This window comes from Girardinichthys multiradiatus, chromosome 17, assembly GCF_021462225.1.
Source record: "Girardinichthys multiradiatus isolate DD_20200921_A chromosome 17, DD_fGirMul_XY1, whole genome shotgun sequence".
In the NCBI taxonomy this organism is placed as follows: Eukaryota; Metazoa; Chordata; class Actinopteri; order Cyprinodontiformes; family Goodeidae; genus Girardinichthys; species Girardinichthys multiradiatus.
In genome coordinates this window covers 29411147-29436626 of record NC_061809.1, presented here as the reverse complement: position 1 = coordinate 29436626, position 25480 = coordinate 29411147, and the positions used below count along the sequence as shown (strand labels likewise).

The 25480-nt window shown below is 41.6% G+C and overlaps 1 long non-coding RNA gene across 3 annotated transcripts in view; it reads left to right on the top strand.

Annotated features, from left to right (window-relative positions):
• LOC124882976 overlaps nucleotides 1-16730 on the top strand; it is a 64256-nt gene extending 47526 nt beyond the window's left edge. The window contains exons 4-5 of one of the 3 annotated variants that reach the window (XR_007042044.1): nucleotides 14451-14574; nucleotides 15719-16730. This is a non-coding gene — a long non-coding RNA (uncharacterized LOC124882976). Of the gene's footprint in view, nucleotides 1-14450; nucleotides 14575-15643 lie in introns of all 3 variants that reach the window. The other 2 variants (XR_007042045.1, XR_007042046.1) reach the window with 2 other exon arrangements.
• Nucleotides 16731-25480: the final 8750 nt, after the last annotated feature.

Sequence of the window (25480 nt, the reverse complement as noted above, 5' to 3'; positions counted from 1 at the left end):
CCCCTGTAATCAGCTGACCCCACTGCAGTGTGTGTGTGTGTGTGTGTGTTCCTGCTTGCCTAATAAGCTCATTTACCCCAGGGGCCATGAGTGTGTTTATCAAAGACATTCTTCTGTCTCAGTCATCCATTTCTAAACTCTTTGAATAAAACAATCAAAAAGTTCTTCTCCCCAGAAATTCTGCGCAGTTCAACAATGATTATCCTGTATTAGTGACTTTTTTTTTAACACAAATGCTGCACAACCTGCAGAATATGCTGGACATTAAGCTTCAAACCGACAACCAAACATGTAGAAGGCATCAATCTAAAGAACCTTTTAATAAAAGGAGTTGTCAAAACAAAGAAATAAAACATCAATTTTCTTTTCATTGCAGCTCAGATATTTCTGGAAAACCTCTGAGATAAATTCTTCATATAAAACTATAATATACTGTAAAAGCAGTACAAATAATGGAGTAAACCTCTCTTGATGTTAGGGTTAGGGATGTGATGTTTCCCCTCTTTGCTGTCTTCTAATTCAGCTTTTTAACATTGCTGAGACACATTAAGCCTTAAAACAAACTTTTCTTAACAGGTTATATTTCTGGGAGCAAAAAAAACCCCTAAGCCTTCCTTGGATGCAGAAGAAGTCATCAAGATGAACAATCAGGAAACAATGTGAGCAACAGTAGCAGGTCCAAGAATTAGACTGGAGGTCAGATGTTAATGCCTCCCTTTTGTTGTTTGAAGGCTGCGCACGTGGAAGCTGCGAGTGCGTGTGTCTTTATGACTAGACAGACTCGTTTCTGTGAGAGGCAGGGGTGAAAGGTCACGCCATGCATACAGAAACGACCAGGCTGCCTTAAATATTCCACCTTAAATGCTCAGGAATGTAAGGTATTTACTGCTTAGGAAGTTTAAGGGGAATAGTAGTTTTTACTTCACCCACAGCCTAACTGGTCTGTTGATTTAAGTATGCCAGTTTAATGATTACCAACTTTCTTTGCTTTGAAGTTAAATGAAGAAATTATTCAGCATAAAAAACAGAAGTAATTGATGTGGGTTTTAACATATCGGACCAGCCTGTTGCATTAGCCCAGGCCATGTTCTATCCATATTTAGACATTTTTTTAATTTAATTTCTGTATAAAGAGCAATTGTTATTAAACCTTATTTTTAATACTTTTTACTGTAATGTTGTTCACATGTAGCAAGGCTGAATTTAGTGTCCCAAATTCCAAGTACTGTCCAGAATAAGACCCAAAATTCAGTTGAAGACAATTAGTTAAAATTTTAAATGAAATTAAACCCAAAACAAAAAGAATGAGCATCAGTTTTGGTTTTCATCATTAGTTTGAATTACTATGTGGTTTTCTTCTATCTCCACGGGTCAATGGAAGATGGGTGGACAGGTCCCCATTCAACACAGGACAAACAACCACACACTCACAGCTGCATAACATGCATGTTTGTGGACTGTAGGAGAACATGCAAAAACACCAGGACTCGATCCCTGGACCTTCTTGCTGCAAGGAAACTGTGACACTGGTCAGTACCGAAGTTCAGTTTTTGGAGGCCTCTTTTGGCCTCGCCTCATTCACCACCTGATCCACTAATTACCAACTAATTGTGACAATGAGGTCGGAGTGAATATGGAGGAAATACAAGAATTTCATAGAGGAAAAAATGGCCCGTCTACACCGACAGCCTTTTTCCATCAAGTTACCTATTCCAGCTGAATTGTTGGAGTTTCTGTTAAAGTCAGATTTTATTTATTTATACATGAACTGGAAAAAATAAAAACTCCAGCTTTCTTTGGGCCTCTTCACTGTCTGCTAGAAAAGTTTAATATAAAAGAAAAATAGTCAACAGTTTCAAATAAAATTACTTTTTATAGTTCATGTGTCTAAACTTCCAGTTAAAGATTAATCACTGACTATGCTCAAAATACTCTATAGTTTTATATTTTTACTGTTGATGTTGCTGCAGACTATTAGTCTATATGGGCAAATTCACATTCTTTAAATTCACATCAGTTTATTCTTAACCTAAGTTGTATTTGTAGATGGAAATAGAAATCATCGTGAAAATATATCTAGTCGTGATACAAAATGATACCGCAGACAGAGCGGCAAGGGTGCTTAAACAGCTGATTGTAAAACAGCATCAACTGTGTATCGTATGCATATTAATTTGTTAGTGGTGGGTGGCTTGAAAAATATCTCAAGAGGTGTAGTTGATGCCAATTTTGGCAAAAATACACCACAGCCAGATAGGCAAGAATAAAGAAGGGACTGCAGAGTCTGTAAAGTAGCATCTGTATCATAGCTTGGATGTTAAACTATTGGCTGTGAGTTTCCTTTTTTCTTAACTGTGAAAGGTTTAGAATAAAACATATGAGGAAATGTGGTTAAGGCACAGGCCTGTAGTGGCTACACAGAGTGATAAGAGTAAAAAAGGGACTCCAATAAATTAGCTGTGTGTTTCCCTCTTATTCTGTTTATGTGATGTCTTCTACAGTTTTTGTATTTTTATTTAATCTCTATTTTAAGAAGAATTATACTATTCAGATCCAGAATTGACTTTTTTAAGTCGGTCCAGGTCAAGACAGCAGCAGCAATAGTCCTACATCAACAACCCAGATTAAAACAAACTCATAAAACAATTAACAGACATCCCAGCACACTATTAACCAGGGGCTTTCAGTGACAGAGCAGACAGTTATTGGTCAAAAATGATTTATGGTTGTCAGATAATCTACTTTAGATGTCTCTGCAACTCTCTCCATGTGGGTCTGAGTACTTTTAAGGCATTTTGGCTACATAATGTTTGTCTGAGCAAACATTATAACATTTGTTGGGTTCGGGAGTCAAAAGAGATCACATTAAACATGGTTAATACATTTTATCAGGATAAGTAGGTTTCTTTAGCATTTTTATATCCCAACTCTAACATTAAATACAGATTGCGAGTAAGTCAATGTGAGTCATGCCTCTGACTGAACACCCAAACCTTCGGTATGTCGTGTAAACTATTTGCAGACTGACACAGTTTCTTAATACAGCTTTCCGTAACTCCACTAGTCAGTCTGATTCTGTAAAGAAGCGCATATCTCTCCTCTTTAATGGAAAATAACCAGTTGCTCCTGACCATTTACCAACCTGCTACCATGCAAACATTACAAGCATGTGATTGATAAGCAGGTGTGATACCTGGGATTCCCCCCTCCCTCCTCCATCCTCACTCACGCAACAGTTTTCTCGGATGCGAAGACGAAGTTGGCTCAGGAAGCAGTAATACCTGTTTAAAGTTTATTTGAAACCTTCGTCATTAATTGGCAGCAGAGGAGTTAGTAAAGAAAATCCTTTTGGTTAATCAGAAAGCAAGAAATGAGAGCAAACATTAACTTGCTTTCCTCCAATAAAATATATACAGTGATATTCTGTTTTTTCTTCGTTTCAATTTTTTGCTATTTTTATGATGGATTCTGTCTTAGATTTAACAGTGACTATATAGATTCTCAGTCGGATTTGCCTTGTTTACTGTTTAGTAGTCTGTGTTTTCAGTTACCTTCACATCTCTGCAGTTCTGCTTTTAACTGCTTTGCTTCTTTTGTGTTTCCCAGTTCTGGGTCAGATGTCTTAATTTTTGAATTACATGCTGGGGAGACCATCAGGAACACCCATCCAAAGTTACAATTCTTGGAAAGTTAGCAATTTCCACTAACCCCAATATCTTAAAATCCAATATGGCTTCCTCAGGCATAAAATGGGGATAATTGCAATAATAAAATGCTGATTTGCAGCTCTGATGGTTTGTATCATTAAGTTAGGAAGATATGGAGGACATCTAACCTCTACGGGTGAACAGGGTGATCACAAAAACACAACAAAATGCATCTTTGCCACCCTGCGTTGCTAATAGCCTGGTCAATAAGTACAACAAATAGTAAATCCTACAGATTTTACAGTTTAACTATGTTGTTTCAGGTGCCATTTTCATATTTCTCTATGATAAATGTCATTTGTCTGAATTTTGTTAATTTTTTTGGGGGGTTTCTTGTTAAAATCACATTTTAGCTTGTTTGGATATGTGATGTGGATGTGTGAAGAACATCAGGTTGACATGACTAGAATATTATTCCTCAGCATTTTGCAGGCATTTTGGAACCTGAGGCAGCCTGAATGAGGTTAGCGTGTCCCTGATTGTTGAAGACAGTAAAATCCAAATACAGTAGACTGTCTGAGACCTTCAGAAGATTGTAGCATCTTTATAATTGTGGTAAGAGATGTACAGGTCCTTCTCAAAATATTAGCATATTGTGATAAAGTTCATTATTTTCCATAATGTCATGATGAAAATTTAACATTCATATATTTTAGATTCATTGCACACTAACTGAAATATTTCAGGTCTTTTATTGTCTTAATAAGGATGATTGTGGCATACAGCTCATGAAAACCCAAAATTCCTATCTCACAAAATTAGCATATTTCATCCGACCAATAAAAGAAAAGTGTTTTTAATACAATAAACGTCAACCTTCAAATAATCATGTACAGTTATGCACTCAACACTTGGTCAGGAATCCTTTGGCAGAAATGACTGCTTCAATGCGGCGTGGCATGGAGGCAATCAGCCTGTGGCACTGCTGAGGTCTTATGGAGGCCCAGGATGCTTCGATAGCGGCCTTTAGCTCATCCAGAGTGTTGGGTCTTGAGTCTCTCAACGTTCTCTTCACAATATCCCACAGATTCTCTATGGGGTTCAGGTCAGGAGAGTTGGCAGGCCAATTGAGCACAGTGATACCATGGTCAGTAAACCATTTACCAGTGGTTTTGGCACTGTGAGCAGGTGCCAGGTCGTGCTGAAAAATGAAATCTTCATCTCCATAAAGCTTTTCAGCAGATGGAAGCATGAAGTGCTCCAAAATCTCCTGATAGCTAGCTGCATTGACCCTGCCCTTGATAAAACACAGTGGACCAACACCAGCAGCTGACACGGCACCCCAGACCATCACTGACTGTGGGTACTTGACACTGGACTTCTGGCATTTTGGCATTTCCTTCTCCCCAGTCTTCCTCCAGACTCTGGCACCTTGATTTCCGAATGACATGCAGAATTTGCTTTCATCTGAAAAAAGTACTTTGGACCACTGAGCAACAGTCCAGTGCTGCTTCTCTGTAGCCCAGGTCAGGCGCTTCTGCTGCTGTTTCTGGTTCAAAAGTGGCTTGACCTGGGGAATGCGGCACCTGTAGCCCATTTCCTGCACACGCCTGTGCATGGTGGCTCTGGATGTTTCTACTCCAGACTCAGTCCACTGCTTCCGCAGGTCCCCCAAGGTCTGGAATCGGCCCTTCTCCACAATCGTCCTCAGGGTCCGGTCACCTCTTCTTGTTGTGCAGCGTTTTCTGCCACACTTTTTCCTTCCCACAGACTTCCCACTGAGGTGCCTTGATACAGCACTCTGGGAACAGCCTATTCGTTCAGAAATTTCTTTCTGTGTCTTACCCTCTTGCTTGAGGGTGTCAATAGTGGCCTTCTGGACAGCAGTCAGGTCGGCAGTCTTACCCATGATTGGGGTTTTGAGTGATGAACCAGGCTGGGAGTTTTAAAGGCCTCAGGAATCTTTTGCAGGTATTTAGAGTTAACTCGTTGATTCAGATGATTAGGTTCATAGCTCGTTTAGAGACCCTTTTAATGAAATGCTAATTTTGTGAGATAGGAATGTTGGGTTTTCATGAGCTGTATGCCAAAATCATCCGTATTAAGACAATAAAAGACTTGAAATATTTCAGTTAGTGTGCAATGAATCTAAAATATATGAATGTTACATTTTCATCATGACATTATGGAAAATAATGAACTTTATCACAATATGCCAATATTTTGAGAAGGACCTGTAAATAGGTCTCAAAAAAACTCAAATTGACCAGAGGTGACTTTCCAGGCAAGTTCACCCTCAAAGCAGACCGCAAGATTCTTAAAGAAGTATTCAAAAGCCCTAAAATGTCTTCATGAGAGCTACAGCAGGTTCTTGCTACTGTTTTTGAAAGTCCATGTCTGTCCAATCAGAAAGAGACTTAATAGGTTTAACTTTCCTGGGAGGTGAACAAGCAGGAAACTTTGCCCTCAAAGAAAAACATGAAGGTCACACCGAAGTTTTTTAGAGATGAAGAAAAAGACTAGAACTTCTGAGATCATGTTGTTTGGAGAGATGAGTCTAGTATTGAATTATTTGGATGCTTGAACAGAGGACATGTTTGGTCTTAGCCAAATACTGCTTTCCAGGAGAAGGATTGATAGCTTATTAAGACGTGGAAGATTTTAGGTCTAGTCAAAGTCCAGATGACCTGAAACAGGCTGAACATGGAAGAAACCCTTCGAACATCTCACAGGTGAAAGTGAGGAGTGAAACAAACTTTTCTCAGGCTGATGCCAGAGATGGTAGATGGAGACGAGAAGAACCTTACGGAAGTTTTTCTAGCCAACACTTCCTGATTTAAATATCACCAGTGTAAATCTTTACATTCTTAACAAAGAACAGTTTCCCATAAAGGACAAAAAAATAGAACATCAACTCTCTAAATATTTTCAGTTTCACTTTATCTCAAGGAAAGTCCAGTTTCTCTTCAGTAATCTTGGACTGCTGTTCCATCCTGACCCCAGCTTCTCCTAATTGCTCGTCTCCCTGGAAGCACCGGCCCAGATGATTACTCTGAGAAACCCAGATCAAATGCAAACCCTTCCAACAAACAAGCTTTCCCATGTGCCGAGTGGTAGCACACTTCCCTGTGGACCTCCCATCACCTCATCCAGCAAACCTCCACAGAACAAGCTGCAGCCTGAAACGAGAAGCCTTAGAGCTTCCAGCTTCCTTCCTGTCCCCCCATCTCTCTATAATGAGCGTGATTATCAATCCAAACAATAGTTAGAATAATTGCAGCATTAAAGGGTAGTCATCTCCCAGGAACTTCCTGTCCGGGGTTGACTGACATGCAGGCAGCTTCCTGCTTCCTCTCAGAATGAGTGGGAGTGCAGGAAAGGGCGGGGCTTTCCATGACTAATCACTCTGGCTGCCAGGACTTAATGGGCTAACGAGGTTCAGTAATGTACCATGACATGATGACATTATGTCATTTTATAATTACAGAGTGTGAAGCAGACAGCCGAGTTAGACCTTATCAGTTGTTTTCGCTCTCAATAACTTAGTTTCTGCCTCTAATTTTACTCAAAAACAGCTCTTATATTTCAGCTTTAAAGTGCATCAACTTTTCTTGTTTCCTCAGCATCTCAGCAGGACACAGTAAATACCAATTTCAGTTTTATAGATGCTTACAGAAAGTCTGATGTCTATTTCAGTCATTTCTACATTTCTTAGAAGTAACTGTTGACATAGTTCTGCAATGAAACGACAAATGTCTGTTGCTCTTGCCTGACCAGTTTGCCCGTTTCAGCGCCAATAACCCCCTTCCTCCTCCTGTAGCCACCTGCATGCCTGCAGACCTCCTAAAGTTTACCTAGCTCATCATTGGCTATTATAACCCTGAGAACCAAAACATAGGAGCCCCTCGCCAGCATGCTTTCTCACACTTTTTGACTTGTTTACAGTCTAAACAGAGCGGGCAAGAGGTGCTGAGAAACATTCATGTCAGCACCTTGCCCTCATTGCTGAGCTGTCATACATCGATGTCTTTATCCTCACGTTCTAGTGAGCTCCTCAACCTTTTATTCTCAGGTTACGGACACACAAGGCAGAACGTCCTACATTATGCATGTTTCTCAGAGAGCCTCTTTTAGCAAAATCATTCTGTCCGTAAAGTCTATGAATGTCAGAACCCTGTCTATGTTCGGCTCTCCTGCTATGGTGTCATGATGAGGCCCAGAAGACATAAATCAAGCTCTCAGCACAGCTCTTTGAAAAGCATCAAGGAAATGGTTGTAGTGTTTTTCTTTTAAAAAGTATAAAGAACTCGGAGGTGGAGACAAGGCAAGGAAAATATTTGCATGCAGAAAGGAAGGTCTAATAACCAGCTGTGGTAAGAGAGGTGTATGACATACAAGCTGGGAAGGTTTGGAAGATTTCAGTCTAAATGTTGATTATTCGGTATATAAAGGCAACGGCAGAAGTTCTAATTACCAGGGGTGTAAAGATACAGGTATTCATACCAAACAAATACGGCGTTGTTTTATACCTGAAAACATGCAGAATGTTTCTGTGCAGAACTTAGTGCAACGTTCTGAGGGGCACCTTTTAAAATGTGACACCAAACAAAACAGAGGACTCCCAGCAGTCTCTAAACTCAGCGATTTGGGAGCATGGTGGTTTCTTGTGAAGCTCCAGTGGAGAAAGAAAGTGGACCAAACCAGAACTTTGTCAACCAAGCATTTTTCAACAGCAATAGTACGTTCTGAACTAACTATTTCACTCACCTGAACATCAAACTGACTGTAAACATCCCTGGTTCTGGAAAAAAATCACCTAGTTCAAATCCAGCTGCCTACAGCATTCAACCAGTCCAGAACGCTGCAAGGCATGAGAAAGAGCAACAAACTGGTACCGGAGTACCTCTGACCAGAGGGGCCTTTATGATGCATTCAAGGACATCTGGTACACTGGACTGTCTAAATATCAAAATAACTCCAAAGGGATTTAAACCTTCTTTATTATTTATCTTATCTTCATCTTTATTATTTCTTTTTTGTCCATCTAGTTACACCTCTACTAATTACTAATGCTGAACAGAAAGATCTAGAAACTGTTCAGCATCCTCAGTATGAGGGATTGCTGCAAAGTCAACACCAGTGACTGTCCACTGTCTCTACATGCTCATCCAGGAGGAGGGAATGCTGCAAGTCACTGACTGGATGCAATCTGCTGGGTTTCCTTAGATAGAAAAACTTTTTATCCAATTTGAATAAATAACTGAATCTGACTGTTTGATAGTTAGGATTAACTGGAGAGTTTTTACTTGACTTGGAATCTGCATGATTGAGCTGACTTATAAAGTGCTCTGAGATGCCATGTTTTATATTGACACTATATAAATAAACAGAAACTGAATTAATACTGGTTAATTCACACTGGTTTACTGGTGGAGGTCCACATGTTGATCTCCTGAAGACCGGAGTTTGTTCCTGGTCCAGCCAGACTTTAACAGTTTACCTTAATTTAAATATTAAGCTGCTCTGTACTTCCCTTTTCACTTCCTGTTTGGCATCAGAGCTCCTCAATTATCAGTATGAAAACATAGCAGCCTGTTTTACTACCTACTGAACATGCAGTGGGCATAACTCTGAAACAGGCCTTTGTCGGGTCTGCCTGTCTGTAATTTTAAGAGCATCCTTTCAGTCAGCTTACCAGCAGTGTGCAGCTGGGGGAGGGGAATATACTGTTATTAAAAGCTGACTGATCTTGTCATGGATTGACTGAACCTTCATGTGAAACTGACCCTTTGAAAATTCTTCTACAGAATCCTGCAAAGGCAGATCTTCCAATCAAAACATTTTTATAATTTCATATCATATCACAACATGTGATAAAAATGAAATTAAAAACATGTTGTTTTTTTTTTTTTTTTGGAATAGAAAAAAGACTAAATATGCAATACTTTCCAAAAATAAAACATTAAAGTGGAATATTTTGGATGTGGGTGTTACAACTTTGACTTGGTCAAAAATTGATTACAACATTGATTTTATTGCAGTACTATTTTTGGAGCAATGAGAGTTTAATGCAAGAACTTAAACTTTTTACCCTTATGTCACAAAATGGTGCCACTTATAAACGTATAATAAAAATGTAACATTGACTTTTTTTTTACCTTGTAAGCTGACTGCGATATCATAAACCAAAAAAAAAAACAAGCAATAAGTACACGTTTGGCCCCCTAAAGGTGCCTCAAGGGTTAAAGGTCAGTGTGCTTCTATAGATCCATCTGTGTTTCAAAGTGTTTTTGCTGCACACTTTTGAATTAGAGCTTCATCGTTGCATAGAAATATAAAAGCTGCACACCGTAGCCATTTTATTGACGTCTCCAGTCTTTGAAGGACAAGTCCAAGTCAAGTCTTTTGCCCAAAGTCCAAGTCTCAATTATTTGCTGTAGTCATAAACCTTCAGTTTTTTTGTGATCAGACCACCAGACATGTCTCCAAAGCATAATCTTATTGTTCCTGAGTGCATCTGCAAGCTGTAATCTGGCTTTTAATGTTGCTTTTAGAGTAATAGCTTCTTCTTCTCTGAGTGGCCTTTCAGCCCAGACAGTACTTGTCCCTTTGTGCATAATGAGGGTCTTTATCTTCACTACGATTTTAGCTTTTTTTGTGACATTCCTGTGATGTTCTTACCTAAACCATAGGAATAGGATGGACCAGATGTGTGAAGGTCCACAATTCCTTTTCCTGATATCTTGACTGATTTATCCGTTGGCAGATTTCTTGGTATGACAAGAAAACATCCACAGTCTCCTACAACCTTCCCAGTGTTTAAGGGAACGGCCTCCATTTGGCTCCTGAGTGGATGGGACAGAGTATTGCATCACATCTAATTACTGACTAATTGTGTTCTCAGTTGGGGTTTCCTCATATGATCTGGACGGAGATAACGCAGTACTGATACGGCATCATCCAACTGTAACTCTAGACACCCATTCGCCCAACCACAGTGTGTCATACAGTCACACCGACACTGAGCTTCATAACCCACACTCCTCCTCCTCCACCCACCTGCCGGGCTTCGTTACCTGTCATCCTCTCTCCCTCACCATGTTTCATTGGAGAGCCATTGTGCAGCTTCTAAATACAAGGTGCCACTCATGTGTCACTGCAGTTCTGAAGCGAAACGCCTGTGCAAACACAAAGCAAACTGTACAGCAGATTTCTGTAATTTGTCGCAGAGGAAGAACGGCGTATGAAAGTAGATTATCTTATTGAGTTTCCATGTTTTTCCAGGATCTGCAGCTGTTTGCACTTTGCTTAATGAGACAGACAGGTACACAGCGGCACATGCCAAAGTACACAGTACAGCTGGCCGTGGTGTCAGAGGAGCCATTTTCACCACCTAATCCTCTAATTATTTGGTTATAAATGTTGTAAAGGAATGCTTGACTGCAAACACAACAGCGGGCCTGCTGTGTTGTTCCATTCAAGCAAAGGGAAAGGTCAAACAAAGGTCATTCTCTACCTCCTTTCTTTCAGAAGACATAAGCTTGTCTGTTATCTTTTAGTATTAATGGGAGCTCTGAGGATGTCAGTTTAGTTTAGCATATCAAACAGCAAATAAGGAAGCTGTTATCAGGATAAACAGAAGGGTTTTTCCTTCCTGCTCTGCTGCTCTATACGGAAATTGAAACATTACATTTCAGAAACTGATTTCAAATAAAAAATACTAAACTCTTCGTCAGCAACTGGCACATTTTAAAAAACATATCTGTTTCTTCTCAGCTTTTAGAATATGCCTGCACCAACACTACAGCGCCACATACAGGCCTGGAATAGAAACTACAGCATTTGGGTCATGTCTGAAACCTTTCTAGAAATGATCCCATATAGAAATGACGACAAATGATTTAAAAACATTAACGAGGACTAAATGGGTCTGTGGCTTGAGTTATTATGTGCTGGTCAGACTGGAGGCAGCAGGTGGTTTTAATCTTAGACATCCAATAATTTCTGTCCCATTAAGTTCAGGAACAGATTTCTGAATTATTGTTCCTTCACCTTTCCAATCTATAAATGTTTTCTTACTACGTGAACCTTTTCCCAATCTGTACAGATGGATGTCAACATCCTGGACAGGTTGCCAGTTTATCACTAGGGCAACACAGAGACACACAAACACTCATATACACATTTATTTCCAAATACACACTTTATGGACAGTAGAAGGAAATGGGAGGTTCTTGAGTAAACTCCTGGATGCACCGGAAGCATACAATGTCCCCATAAATAGTCGCCCATATGGGCTGCGCTTGGTTTGGATAAGTGCTGAATGGGCCTGGAATCACAATCCCCCCCCACCCCCCGATAAAACTACGTGGGTACTCGATGTTGGTTTCAGCTGTTTCAGCAATATATGAGTACATTTTCAGCAATTAGCCTATGAAGGCAATTTAAACAGGACCGTCATGTCTAGGAGCTCATTTTCCACCACATTTTCTACCAAACCAGACTGACTCAAACCCAATTTGTTTTTATTGACTAAAAAACAACAAAAGGAAAATCTTAAAAATTCTAAAATGTAATAAGTGTAAAACAAAATTACAAAAAAAGTTGAATATAATTTAAAGATAAGTAAACATGCAAAATATGTTTTATCCAATCATCTCTAAGACGGTGTGAAAATATATAATACCTGCTATTAAAGTACTAACAGGTTTCTGAGTGCATTTTGGACATTTGTTAAGGAGCTGTGCATCTTTCATCATGACTGCAGTCAGAAACTGGCGTTTAAGGAGCGTTATGAACTTAAAAAGACCTCCCAGTGACAGCCAGGAACAACAAACTTGAGCAAAAATGTGTGAAATGGAATATTTTCCGTGTGCTGTGCCAGATCTGTTTGCGTGGGTTGTTGGCAAAGTGGAGCAGAGCATGTGAGAATACAGTACTGCCATGTGTGTGTACACACAGCTTTATATGTGAATGGGTGAGCAGTGGGAGCTTGTGAATATGCGTAGGTGAGAACTTCAACCCCCAAACAGAACCTATATTTAGAGCCATATCACCTTAACCTGAAAAATAACTTGGCACGCAAAGAAGAAGAAAGACGCGCTGATGCCCCGCCCAGTGGTGCAATCTACACATGGTTTTAGAAAAACAAACAAACAAACCACAACATGAGTTTCTATTTATAGATACGAAACAGGCAAGACATGAATGTCTTATTAAAAGGGATGTGGTTTGCTGTCTAACAGAAAGAAACCAGTAATAACAGCTAAAACTATCTGAAGGTTGAGGCGTGCTGTGGTTCGTGATGCGAGATGAAGGTCCTGCCTTTATAGGAGCTCATTATGTCACCGTTTCCCAACATTCCCTCTGTTTGTTCATCAGTTTTCACTCAGCCACTCCCACCCTTCATGTCTTCTGCTCTGTACAGTAGCAGAGAAGGCGAGCCACTTCAAGGAGTGTGAAAAAAAAGACCTACCTCCCTCCAACCTCTCTGACGCCCCCTGAGAGGCGAACTGATCTCTCTCTGTTTTCTCGTTCTTTCACAGGAAGCTGCGGTTGAAGAGATGTCAGCAGTGTTAAACTAGCTACTACAGCCTGATTGTAATTTTCTTAAATCTGCACAGAAAACTGTCAACTCACACACAGAAGAAAGTCCTGACATTTACATGATTTAAAAGTTAAAATCACCAACATTTTAATTCCACTGAACTTCCTCAGAGTTTGGACTCTGATTAAAAATTATAACGTTTCTAAACATCTTTTCACAATGAACGATAAATGTGAAAAGTATTTGCACCTTATATTTTTCTACTGGGTTTATTTTTTGCTTTTTTGTCACAAGCATTTTATATCGTCAAACAACTGCTTATATCAGACAAATAAAACCTAATTATTACAAAAAGCAGTTTTTAAATGAATATTTCATTTATTAGGGAAAAGGGCTTTCACCCAACTAATGTGTAAAAAGTAATCCCCCCCTTCATTGCTGGACCTGCCGGTGTGCTTCGGATCATTGTCCTGCTGCATAATCACAGGCTAATGATTGGTTAATGTTCTTCTTTTCTGTTAGAAAGCAGAATTCATGGTTTCTTCTCCATTTACTGTAACCCCTCCAGGTTCTGACGCAGCAAATCAGACCCAGACTATCACACTACCACCACGTGTTTGACTGTAGGGATAACAGTAGATGAAACAGAACGCACATTTTCCATAAAGTCCCACTTTTGTCTAGTCAGCCCACAGAATATTTTCCCCAAATAAATTTTGTTCTTGAGTATAACCCAATAAAATCATAGCGATAAAATAACAAAAGCATTTGTGCATGTCTTAGAAGATCTGCTTGTCTAGTAGAACCCAGTTTCTCTACTTGTAATGGAGGTTTTGTCCATGAATTTAAGCCAATGTTTGGGAAGATTTATGTATATTTAAGCCAGTGCAATTGGTGCTCTAGTGAGTAATCACTGCCAAGATGGCACTTTTTTCTGACAGATGATCGCAAACTAAGTACATGATTGTACACTTCATGCAAAGTTTTTCAATTTCTCTAACTTGAATCAATACTTTGTGCCTTTTAAATAAATCGTTCAAAGGAGAAATTATAATCTGTGGTGGTGCATTAAAAAAGTTTATATCTTGAATAAGAAACAATTCTCCCTGAGACAGTTAAATGTCGTTTTTAAACTTTTGAAGAATTCCTCAATTTTTGTTTAGACCCTGATATTTAATTTTCAGTTCATCTTTGGTTAGTTGATGCAAATTTCTGCATCTGCTGTACTTGATGAGCCTGTTTACGTCTTCATGCAGTTGAAGCAATCAGAATTGTGAATGCCTGGTCTAAGTGGAGCCGGCGGTGGTGCAGGGGTTAAAATGCGACCCATATCCAGTCCTCGATGCAGCCGGTACAGGTTCGACGCCCAGGCAACCTTTGGTACGTGTCTTCCCCTTCTCTCCACCCCTTTCCTGTTAGCTTACCATCTAAAAAGTTCAAACAATAAGGGCCAGTAGTGTCACAAAAAAAAAAAAAAATTTAATGGAGCGGATTCCCAGTGCATAACATGTGCAAAAAAACTGAGCAATTTGCACAACTTTGTGAATTTTTTCTCAATGTTACGTTCAACGTCTATTTTTTATGTTCAATATACACAAGAAGTCAAAAGATGACCAAGAAGATGGACACATCCACTGGTTTGGATAACAAACATTTTTTTATTTGATTGAAGTATAATACATACTTGTGCTGAGAAGCGGATAAATCCCAACAAAAGTGTGTATTGGCATCAATTTGCATTGGTCCTGAGGACAAAAAGGGAAGTTATTAGTAATAGTACGGTTGATGTAGCAAAGCTAAATGTCATGCAGACTGACTGCTCAATCTTGAATGAGAGGAAGAGAGATACAGATGGAGAGCAAGAGAGGCAGTCAGGGAGGCAGATGAGGTGGGCTTCAGAGAAATTAAACTAATATCACTCTCCCTCTGTAGTGGCTGATATTTCATTTACCAGCGGGCACCCCCATCCCGTCGCCATCACCGCTACCCCTTCAGCCGCTCTGTCAGTCAGTGGTTGGCCCCGACACTCCCTGCAGGTGATAACAGATTAAACCTATTCCATTTCATGCCTTAGGTTCCCAAATACAATCCATGTGGGGCTCCTCCAGGCCCTGCAGCTCCCCTGTGCACCCTCCCTCCAGGCCCCCCACCCCGGGTAGAAAGCTGGCAGCAGCTGCCCCAGTCCACTGGGCTAAGCTGCCGAGATGGAGGCCTGTAAGATTACAGGCCATCTGAGGAAATGACTGTGTGTGTGTCCAGGAATGTGTATGTGATGGTTTGTGTTGGTGTGTATAATAGGGTTATGTCAGCTTAGATGGTCCATGTGCTGTATTTAACACCGTACTGCCTTCTTCTTTTCACTTATTAAAGTTTAGGAAGTATCTCAGAAGCATAATTGCAACTGAGCACACATGCTGATTGAGAAGTGCTTTGGATTTATTCTCTCAAGGTCTGAGTCATAATATTTTAACGTCTTCTCTTCCGTCGGCCTCGGCTGTGTTGATGTCTTACTCCTCGGAGTCAGGAAATCTTCATGGGATACCAGTGATGTGCTTCCCTGGCTGCATTCCTGCACTCAAACCATGAGTGGTGTCAGAGGGGGAAATGAGAGAAACTGGACCCACAGAGCTTCCTCAAACGTGAGTTTCCTGAGCTCAGGAAATGGAACGGCCCCCCGGTGTTTATAGGCAAACCCCGAGTGACCAGAGCTCTTGGCTTCCCCATGGCCTCTATGCCCCCTCAGAACACTTGGAAGGACATCAAAGTGTTAAAGCATTAAGAGAAAACACATTATGACTTACAAACTGAACACAAGCCGACACTGATTATTTCTTTCATGTTCTTGTTTTCTTCTCCTTCTCCTTCTTTTTTTGTGCAAATCCTTGAAGACTCTGCAGGCAGTTTCTATCTGCACCTCCATCTATCTTGGTCAAGTTGTGGATGTAATTTGTCATGAATCGTTGATGGTGGCAGCAGATAACCGACGAAACACCTCAGCCTCTGCCAAGCCATCACTCACATTAATTAGAGTTGCACAGCGGAGTGTGGATGTTTAAATCCCAGAAAATCTGACAGGAATGTGGTGCAAATAAGTACAGTATTTAAAAGCACACTTTCCTCTTCAATATGGGTGTATTTCAGCCACAACTGTGCATTTGGTTCAGCAGTTATCCCAACCTGGGCTCTGGGAGACAGTTACCTGGATACCAGGAAGGTTCGCTGAGTGCATATCTATAGAAAACCATAGAACCTTCACCAAAACTTCAGGCCCAAATCTTTCCAGGTGTGGAACTAAAATTAAATTGGTGAACAAGGATGGCAGGCATGGCTAAGGTTGCATTATTCCCCAAAGAAAATGCGAAAATCTTCAAAAAGCCAACATGTAGTCAGTTGTCGAAGATCAGTAGTAGCAGCTCAGTGTTATGATTTGGGGTTGTTTGATTTTTGGTTTTTTCTTTATATGTTCTTCACAACTCAAGTTTTGAATCATGTTTCTGTTTATTATTTTCCTGTTTATGTTTTTGTTTCATGTTTTTCTAGTTATAGTTCTATTAGTTTGTTTCCTTGGATTTGCGTTCTGTTCAAGCCATGTTTTGCTCCAGTCACGTTGTGTTCTTTGTTAATCAACTTTATTCGGTTCACCTGCACCTAGTTAATCTGTCTTACTTCGCAGAAACATTTCTCAGATCATGTCTTGTTGTTCAGTTCATGTCACCTGTTCATCATGCCAAGCCTGTCTTGCCAACCTGCCCATGTCTGTTTTTGCCGTCACCTCCTGTGAGTGAGTTTTTTGTTATTAAATATCTTTTGCACTTATCATCATGCTGTCTGCTAGTCTGCATTCTGGGGTCCTACGTTGCTCAAGTCTTAACAGAATGTTTCCGCCAACCACGGAACCCGCGTACAAGCAGAAGGCAGACGCCTTGGATCGCTGGGTTGAGCATCAGATGGAGGAGGCTATGAGGCATCTGCCCAAAGACCTGGATGTTCTACCGTCTCCACTGCTGCTGGAGCAGATGGAGCGGGAGGCGGTTCAACCAGGTCTACAGCCTGACACTCCACAGCCTGACCCTAAGTCCACCTTAACTTCCTCCACACGCCGCAGAGGAAGCTGTAAGAGAGGCGCCCCGGCTGAAGTCACTGAGGGTCTCGACGACGCCTCAGCCTCTGCTGAAGTCACTGAGGGTCTCGTCGATGCCTCAGGCTCTGCTCACGCCACTGAGGGTCTCGGCGATGCCTCAGCTCCTGCGCACGTCACTGAGGGTCTCGGCGACGCCTCAGCCTCTGCTCACGCCACTGAGGGTCTCGGCGATGCCTCAGCTCCTGCTCTTAGTCTGCAGGCCTTCCAGGGGTTCAAGGAGCAACTTGTCCTCATTCTGGCTTCTGAACCCTGCGACGTGGAGTTCGAGGAAGAAGCGCCGTCGAACCCTGTTCATGAGGGGTTCAAGGAACAGTTTGTCCTCGTTCTGGCCTTTGAACCCAGAGACAAGGGTTCGCTAGGTGCCGCTTCTGCCTCCAAGGGTTCCCCAGACTCTGTTCCTGTCTCCGGTGATCCTGTAGGCTCTGATTCAGCCTCTGAGGGTTCGCCAGGCTCTGCAAACTCCAAGCCTGACTCTAAGTCAGCTGACTCCAAGCCTCCAGGGTTCCTGTCTGGGTTCAAGCCGGACGCCAGACTCAAGTCTCCGTCGCGGATCAGGAAACGCCACAGACCACCAGACACCTCGCTTCATGGGTTCCTCTGGCCTCGCTGCCAGCATCCTGATCGCCTGCTCTTTCGGTGCCGGGCTCCACGTCTTTGTCGCCGGTCTCCACGCCTTCGCCGATGACCGCCCAGGACTCTTAGTTGCAGGTCCTGGCGCCCGCCTGAACTCTGTGCCTGCTGGGGACGACCTCCTGGTCGACCGCCTGAACTCTGTTCTTGTTTCTGGCCCTCCTACCGAGGCCCCCACCACACGCCCTGATTGGGTTGTTTTTTGTTTCTGGTAACAGGTCTAGGAGGGAAAACCAGACATTCCTGGGATAGAGACCCTACAGAAAGTTCTGGGTTTGCCTTTGGGCCTTTTGTGCCCAGAAAACCTAAGATGGAAGATGCTTAGAAGCCATCTTCATTAGATGCCTAAACCAGATCAAGTGACTCCCATCAATATAGAGCAGAAGATCTACTCCAATCTCTCCTCTGGATAAGATTGGAGCTCCTCCCCATAGTACAGAAAGTGACCCCCACTCCGAGGAAGCGCATTGCATGATCCATATCTTCTGACCTTTTGTTAAGGTTGGGCCATAGGAGCTTATGCTATTCAGTTAACAAACCAGAACAGCATTAGCATTACAGCAGGTGAAGATCCATCTCCTGTTCCATCCTGCCTTGTTATCCTGGGGGTTCCTTCCTCCCTGGGGGAGAGCTTTCTCTCCACTGTTGCCACATGCTTGCACAGGAGGAGGGATTGCTGCATAGTCAAAAGCTGGATGCAGTCAGCCGGGGTTCCTTAGATGTACGTTTACCACTTGGCCTGTAAACTGAATTCCTGCAATATATTAAAGAAAGCTTCACATGTTTCTGCTTGAGATTCGATGTGGGGTGAGAACCCACAAGGTAAGCACGTAAATATTCTAGTTAAATTGGTTATTATTGATTTATGTATATAAGTATGGAGGCCAGTGTATTGGGATACAACACAGATATTTTACATTTCACTTGTTACAATATTCTGCATTGTGAAGTCAGAAAAGTAAATAGTTAATTTAAATTTAAGTTTATTTATTGTGGTGCTGATTCTTTACAGATATATATACACTGCTCAAAAAATAAAGGGAACACTTAAACAACACAATATAACTCCAATTAAATCAAACTTCTGTGAAATCAAACTGTCCACTTAGGAAGCAACTCTGATTGACAATTAATTTCACATGATGTTGTTCAAATGGAATAGAAAACAGGAAGAAATCTTTGGTGATTATCAAGACACTCAATAAAGGAGTGGTTCTGCAGGTGGGGACCACAGACCACTTCTCAGTACCGATGCTTTCTGGCTGATGTTTTGGTCACTTTTGAATGTTGGTGGTGCTTTCACACTCGTGGTAGCATGAGACGGACTCTACAACCCACACAAGTAGCTCAGGTAGTGCAGCTCATCCAGGATGGCACATCAATGTGAGCTGTGGCAAGAAGGTTTGCTGTGTCTGTCAGCGTAGTGTCCAGAGCCTGGAGGCACTACCAGGAGACAGGGCAGTACACCAGGAGACGTGGAGGAGGCCGTAGGAGGCCAACAACCCAGCAGGACCGCTACCTCCGCCTTTGTGCAAGGAGGAACTGGAGGAGCACTGCCAGAACCCTGCAAAATGACCTCCAGCAGGCCACAAATGTGCATGTGTCTGCACAAACGGTTAGAAACCGACTCCATGAGGATGGTATGAGGGCCTGACGTCCACAAATGGGGGTTGTGCTCACAGCTCAACACCATGCAGGACGCTTGGCATTTGCCAGAGAACACCAGGATTGGCAAATTTACCACTGGCGCCCTGTGATCTTCACAGATGAAAGCAGATTCACACTGAGCACATGTGACAGACGTGACAGAGTCTGGAGACACCGTGGAGAGAGATCTGCTGCCTGCAACATCCTTCAGCATGACTGGTTTGGCAGTGGGTCAGTAATGGTGTGGGGTGGCATTTCTTTGGAGGGCTGCATGGCCTCCATGTGCTCTCCAGAGGTAGCCTGACTGTCATTAGGTACCAAGATGAGATCCTCAGACCCCTTGTGAAACCATATGCTGGTGCGGTTGGCCCTGGGTTCCTCCTAATGCAGGACAATGCTAGATCTCATGTGGCTGGAGTGTGTCAGCAGTTCCTGCAAGATGAAGACATTGAAGCTATGGACTGGCCCGCCCGTTCCCCATATCTGAATCCGATTGAGCACATCTGGGACATCATGTCTCGCTCCATCCACCAACGTCACATTGCACCACAGACTGTCCAGGAGTTGGTGGATGCTTTAGTCCAGGTCTGGGAGGAGATCCCTCAGGAGACCATCCACCGTCTCATCAGGAGCATGTCCAGGCGTTGTAGGGAGGTCATACAGACACGTGGAGGTCATACACAATACTGAGCCTCATTTTGACTTGTTTTAAGGACATTACATCAAAGTTGGATCAGCCTCTAGTGTGATTTTCCACTTTAATTTAGTGTGTGACTCCAAATCCAGGCCTCCACTGGTTAATACATTTGATTTCCATTGATGATTTTTGTGTGATTTTGTTGTCAGAACATTCAACTTTGTACAGAACAAAGTATTCAATGAGAATATTTCATTCATTCAGATCTAGGATGTTATTTTAGTGTTCCCTTTATTTTTTTGAGCAGTGTGTAAATATATATATATATATATATATATATATATATATATATATATATAGTACAAACCAAACGTTTGGACACACCTTCTCATTCAAAGAGTTTTCTTTATTTTCATGACTATGAATATTGTAGCTTCACACTGAAGGCATCAAAACTATGAATTAACACATGTGGAATTATATACTGAACAAAAAAGTGTGAAACAACTGAAAATATGTCTTATATTCTAGGTTCTTCAAAGTAGCCACCTTTTGCTTTGATTACTGCTCTGCACACTCTTGGTATTCTGTTGATGAGCTTCAAGAGGTCGTCACCTGAAATGGTTTTCCAAAAGTCTTGAAGGAGTTCCCAGAGATGCTTAGCACTTGTTGGCCCTTTTGCCTTCACTCTGCGGTCCAGCTCACCCGAAACCATCTCGATTGGGTTCAGGTCCGGTGACTGTGGAGGCCAAGTCATCTGGTGCAGCACCCCATCACTCTCCTTCTTGGTCAAATAGTCCTTACACAACCTGGAGGTGTGTTTGGGGTGATTGTCCTGTTGAAAAATAAATGATGGTCCAACTAAACGCAAACCGGATGGAATAGCATGCCGCAGCAAGATGCTTTGGTAGCCATGCTGGTTCAGTATGCCTTCAATTTTGAATAAATCCCCAACAGTGTCACCAGCAAAGCACCCCCACACCATCACACCTCCTCCATGCTTCACGGAGGGAACCAGGCATGTAGAGTCCATCCGTTCACCTCTTCTGCGCCGCAAAAAGACACGGTGGTTGGAACCAAAGATCTCAAACTTGGACTCATCAGACCAAAGCACAGATTTCCACTGGTCTAATGTCCATTCCTTGTGTTCTTTAGCCCAAACAAGTCTCTTCTGCTTGTTGCCTGTCCTCAGCAGTGGTTTCCTAGCAGCTATTTTACCACGAAGGCCTGATTCACACAGTCTCCTCTTAACAGTTGTTCTAGAGATGTGTCTGCTGCTAGAACTCTGTGTGGCATTGACCCGTTCTCTAATCTGAGCTGCTGTTAACCTGCGATTTCTGAGGCTGGTGACTCGGATGAACTTATCATCCGCAGCAGAGGTGACTCTTGGTCTTCCTTTCCTGGGGCGGTCCTCATGTGAGCCAATTTCTTTGTAGCGCTTAATGGTTTTTGCGACTGCACTTGGGGACACTTTCAAAGTTTTCCCAATTGTTCGCATTGACTGACCTTCATTTCTTAAAGTAATGATGGCCACTCGTTTTTCTTTACTTAGCTGCTTTTTTCTTGCCATAATACAAATTCTAAAAGTCTATTCAGTAGGACTATCAGCTGTGTACTGTATCCACCTCCTGCACAACACAACTGATGGTCCCAACCCCATTTATAAGGCTTGAAATCCCACTTATTAAACCTGACAGGGCACACCTGTGAAGTGAAAACCATTTCAGGTGACTACCTCTTGAAGCTCATCAACAGAATGCCAAGAGTGTGTGGAGCAGTAATCAAAGCAAAAGGTGGCTACTTTGAAGAACCTAGAATATAAGACATATTTTCAGTTGTTTCACACTTTTTTGTTCAGTATATAATTCCACATGTGTTAATTCATAGTTTTGATGCCTTCAGTGTGAAGCTACAATATTCAGTCATGAAAATAAAGAAAAACTCTTTGAATGAGAAGGTGTGTCCAAACATTTGGTTTCTACTGTATGTGTATGTGTTTATATATATATGTGTGTATGTGTGTGTGTTTATACAGAAAAATAAAGTTTGTTTAATCAAATAATAGACAAATTCAAGGTCAGTTACATCGGGGCATTGGGTGGGGTAGTGGTAGAGTGGGGGCGCCCCATGTGGTCCTCAATGCAGACGGCCTGGGTTCGATTCCTGACCCTGGGACCTTTGCTGCATGTCTTCCCCTCTTCCCTCTCTGTCAATTTCCTGGCTGTCGATGCAGGTCTCTAGTGCATGAAAAAAGGTCAGTTACATACATCACAGTTTGATTTAACTCAATTTAGAGAATAATTTGTGTTTCTCAGATTAAATTGTGCTGTTAATGCTTTTATTTTCCGTGGGAGAACTGCTCCAGTCATCCTCTCAACAATGCAATTTTTTATTCTAGCTGTAACTTTCCAGAAAAGATAAACATTTGATGCATTACATCAGGGCCAGCCAACTCCAGAGCTGGTCTCCTGTGGGTTTTAGACGCCCCTCTGCTCCAGCACACCTCAATCTAATGAATGGGTCATGACCAGGCCTCTGCAGAACCTGTGAGTTACCGAGGAGGTAGTTGGGTCATTAACTGGGCTGTGTTGGTGCAGAACGACGTCTAAAGCATGTAGGACAGCGGCTCCTGAGGAACATAAACACAGAAATGCTTCAGTTTAGACTATAAAACAGTCCTATTTCCCATTTGTTTGTGCAATCATAAATTTGAGTTTTTCTAAATTGGTTTAGGGGCTTCTGTTGGGTCTGGAAAATATGTTTAACTCATTCTTTACCACAGTTGTTTCTAAATTTAGACCAAACTCTGTGGGTTTCACTGAGGTTCTGCAAGGTAAAAAAAAAAATGGCTAAAACTCTTAAAATGATAATGAAAGTGCTGAACCACTTTTCCATCCTCAAATCCAACTCCTGGGCCTGAATAAACCCGTTCTACCCTTTTTTAAAGCCAAGTAGCGTTTTCTGCAACGACCCTTAAGAGCCACAGATTACTTTATGAAATGAGAAACGGCAACTAGGGCTACATTTACAACTTACTTAGCTCTTTCAAGAATCAACCTCCACAAAGAGAAATATGAAAATGTAGATTTATTGCCCAAGCCTGGATCATCTCAGATTATACCTTATTTTCCTATTTTTAGTCTGGAATATTGTACAAAATATGCTTTTTATCTGAAAGGGAGTAGTTCAGGACTACATTTGTTTGCATCGTCCCATAAGGAAGTGCAGGATGGTGAACATGTGGGTGTGTGTGTGAAGTTAAAAACCAATTAGGAGAGAGAATGAGTGAGCTCTTCGCAGCTTAGTGAACCTCTTCAGACACAGAAGCAAACGGTCCCATTTCAGAGGCAGCTCATTGATGTGGGATTGTGATGTGTAGCGGCAGAACCGATGCATAACAGAACGCAGAGGAAAACGGCGAAACGGGCCGAAGATTGAGAAAGAAATCAAGAAATAGCGATGTGTGTATTTATACTGTATCTCAGCTCTGCACATTGGAGTGTGTTTGTGAGAGTGATTTCTCTCATGTATCGCTCGTACTAAGAAGAGCTGGCTGATGATAAACAGGATTAGCGGATTATTAGAAGGGGGATGAGGTGTGTGTACAAGTGTGTAGCATGAGCCTGTGATCGAGATGAGTGTGTGTGTGTGTGTGTTGAGCTACAGTTTGGATGTTTCTCCTCTTGTTCCCAAGACACACCCACACCCAACTTCTCTCTAAATAAATGCAGTCAAAATGAATTTCCCCAAAATAACGGTCCAATTAGTGCTTGGCCCATTCCTGCACATATTTACTACTTAACAAGTTTGCTTTAACTTCTTAAGATTATTTTAGTGTTCATAAATCAGTCTCATTTGAAGCAACACACTTTTTTTTAAATTTGGACCTTTTATTTACAAAGGTTCCTTGCTCTTCTGTTGTCCTGCAGACTGGCACGCTCCACAACAAGGGTACGCCACAGCAGCTCATTGCAAATGAAGCTGTGTTGTATTCAAGCATATGATTGGAAAGTTGAGTGCAAGAAAAAACTTAGGTGTAAAAAGGGCAACAAGCACCAGAGTGTGGGGTGCAGCGAGAGTCAGAACTTCACCACCCACACTGCCAAGGTACCAGTACCTGGTAACACAGTGTTTGATCACTAATTGTTTGTTATATTACATAAAATTAACATTAAACACTCTGTGTTGAACAAATATTTCATTTTTTGAATTAAATTACTGAGAGAAATCAACCATTCTATGATCATCTAATTTATTCTGATGTACCCGTAAAACACAACCTTATTGTGACTAGAGACCTTGTTGAAATCTGCATCTCTGTCTCTCGGATGCTGTAAAGGAAGTCCATATTTGGGTGTATCCAAAGAACTATTTCTGAGTGAAGCTCTGTGGCAGTTTTTGTTTTTCATATCTCAAACGCACTTTAAAATCTGCTCAGTTTCATCTGTATGATGTCTGTTAGCTTCGCTACACATTTTACTGAAGTATCTGTGTCACCAACCTGGCGGTGAAGAGAAGGGATCCTTTCCCACATGCCTTTAAAGGGCCATGAAAGAGAAAATTAAGTCATTAGAAGACCTCACCTTCTGGTCTCCTTTACCGTCACAAACCACAGAGCCATAGCAGATGTATCAGTGAAATTTGCATAAATGTAACAGAAAAGGGGAGAGAAGAAAGAGAAAAGATCAGTTCATTATCAGGTAATGGAGTGTGATGAAAGGGAAGGTGTGAAATGACAGATGGAGATTTGGATGTGTGTATTTAAAGGGAAGAAAGAGAAGGCCAGAGGGAGCAGAGTGATGATCACAGGCAGCCTGATAAGTGACCCTGTAATCTAAACCCTGTCTGTTCGCTTAAACTGGTCTGATGGTGCCAGGTTTCCTCCTGTTTGGACCCATGGACAATTTTATAGATGAGGAACATAGGAATCAATGTAAATGAAACTCTCATAACTCAGTAATTGTTCATAAGTTAATGCATTTCTAATCACAGTTTCTGTAGTTTGGAAGGAAATCTGTTTTGATTTAAAAAGCTGGTGTAGAGTTGAGTCCACAAATGACCGCAGGACAAGCTCCACGAATGACTATGATTACTGGACAACATCTATGGAGGAGATATTTTCCTGTAACCATTTCATGACTGATGAAAATCCGCTTAAAAGACAAGTTCTCTTATCTTTCCTATTTTGAAGAATTGCTAAGAAAATTCTGTCAGATTTATGCCGAAGAGAT